The sequence below is a fragment of the Montipora capricornis genome, chromosome 10, assembly GCF_036669925.1.
Source record: "Montipora capricornis isolate CH-2021 chromosome 10, ASM3666992v2, whole genome shotgun sequence".
NCBI classification, from domain to species: Eukaryota; Metazoa; Cnidaria; class Anthozoa; order Scleractinia; family Acroporidae; genus Montipora; species Montipora capricornis.
In genome coordinates, this window is record NC_090892.1 from 64,021,210 (window position 1) to 64,023,709 (window position 2,500).

The 2,500-nt window shown below is 38.6% G+C and overlaps 1 pseudogene; it reads right to left on the bottom strand.

Annotated features, from left to right (window-relative positions):
* The window catches only part of LOC138021180 (cytochrome P450 10-like), a 13,848-nt pseudogene extending 13,514 nt beyond the window's left edge, over positions 1 to 334 (bottom strand).
* Positions 335 to 2,500: the final 2,166 nt, after the last annotated feature.

Below are 2,500 nucleotides of genomic sequence, written 5' to 3' on the forward strand. Positions count from 1 at the left end.
CCGATGAGGTACAGTCATTTCATTTACAACACTTACCCCATCCCCACAGCGGCTTTTCGTAACCATGGAGCTCAACTCGCTGTTGCTGCATTTCATGCATTCGTTGATAACCCCTAACACCATCGCCAAGGTCACGAGTGTAGTCAAGAAGCGTTCCAATAATTGGCAACCCTTTTGGACCTGGGATTTCGTCGAACGATTTCGCTTGTATAACTTCCGCGGCTTGTGTGTGTGCCGAAAAGAAAACAACCTGCTTCCGAAATTTCAAATGCTCTTTGCTTTTACAAACACTCTGAAAGGTTCGAAATGATCGTACTGCAAACCTGAATGCCATGATGCCCACTCGAAAAGCAAAACAAAACAACACTAAAATTAAAGGGGGAAGCGGTAAGGTGTGGCACTTGAATTTAGGAAAATTCCTCTTTTATGTAATTTTTTCGTTCTTAGTGACATCTCAAAAAAGGGCACTCACAAAATGATATTCATTTCGTGTTTTAACGACAATTTTTTATTTCCAGCCGAATCAGTTGGGTTAAATAGTTTCACGCACCTATACCCACCCTGTCAACTCGAAAATGTCATTCTCTACCAGGCCTCCTCTTGGACAAGGATTTACACGGGACACGGCACATCCTAAGTAAACTAGTTTTACCGACATATTGCCTTGTTTTTAGTTTTCTTGCTAACAATGGTTTACTTTCTTTTGTTCCGCAATTTCTACGTACCAAAACCAGCTTCAGATACCTGTTCATGACCGGACCAGCAGTGAGGAAGAAAAGTGTCGGACGCCGGACCTTAAGTGGCCACCTTTCTTTCGGCGTAAGCCAATTCCTTCCGTCACTCATTCATAAGGTTGAAATCGTGCGCATTTCATAGCTAGAACTCGTTGGGGGCACTCGATCATTTTCGTCAAGGTCTGTTCAAACAAACAAATGTTTTGCAGTAAACTTGATACGCCATTAGTTGAGAGACCAAACATGTTGACCCCTATTAACCAAAGGGGCATAGAACATTGTTATTTATTTATTTTTACCGACAAGAATTAGATATATGACATATGTCCTACTTCATTTGTTTTTGCATCAACGACTTGACATGTTTTACATCGCCTTGCGGACGACTTAAGAAGCTCGAACAGCGAAATATATATCGAATCACGGCGTTGTAATCGAATTTTAAATAAACTTTCTGTCTATTCAGTTTTGAGTGTACATAAAGACGCTATATCTAATTCTTGTCAATATTCCGGCGAACCCATTCTTGGCCTCGGTAACTCAGAATTTCTATGAAATGTTCTTTTTTAAGACAAAGACGTGAATTTCAAAATCGCGTATTTTTGTTTTAAATTTCCTGGACGCCGCCATCTTGAATAATTGTAGTGTCTGATGTCGTCCTATCGTTCTAAGACAAAAGTTGCGTTAGAAAAATGTTTGCGTTGGGGTGGAGGTTCCTTTTAGGATGTTTTTGAAAAAGCCCGAATATGCGTAGTTCGAATAATTTTTTGCAAGAGACAACTCACTCTGCAAGAACGCTGTAGATCTAAATAAAGCATAAATATATCCCACGTAACGGTATGACTAGGAGGAAAAATTTTTCCCCGTTTTACTTTTTCTTTGCCCGTCCGCTACCTTCCCTCATTACGGTCGAAATATGCTTAATTGTGTAGTCAAGTGGTGTTATTTCTGCATGAAAAACTAATCAATCAACATTTTCTAATCTTTGGTTCCAGGAGATAGTTTTCAATTTTTTTAGAATTGAATTAATTGTTTCGGAGTTCTTGGACTGTCAATAAATAATCATCAAGTAATGCTATGATCCTCGCAATTATGGAAGCAATTTTAGCAACTGCTTTGAGAAGACTGAAAATTTCAGGACTTCAACGGGGTTTGAACCCTTGACCTCGCGATACTGGTGCGACACTCTAACGATCGCAATTAGTTAAAATTGCGTCCATAACTGCGAGGATTATAGCATTACTTGATGTCATATCCGCGGTTCGGTGCAGTAAACACCGGCATGTAAGAAAAAGTGGATTAAGAACATTAGGCTGAAATTTGGCGAATAAAGCACCACATAAATAAGAACAAGTTTAGCCTGATAAATAAAACATATTCTTAAAGGGGCTATGTCATGTTATTTTCGGGTGTTTAGGGGAAATCTTTGGTTATTCTAATTACGAGTTTAAAAGTCGAAAATGGTAATGTGGAATTCCTCTACTGATAATATTAACATTACATCACAAACAAGGTAATTCTCAGCAAAAATGACCTTTATCTAGTTGATTTGCCATAAACTTGAAAAACGTCGGGCTGACTTTTTCCAATATTACCCAAATGCAATCTGTTTTAATTTTGTCCATTTGTGTCCATCCATGCTTCTCTTTCTTTTTATTGTATTTCGTTCATATTGTTCAACAGTTTTAAGTGGTTTCTGCAATGCTTCGCTCTACGTTTTGTGTAGTTTGGGTGTCATGGCATTACATCATTTTGCGTGACATAGC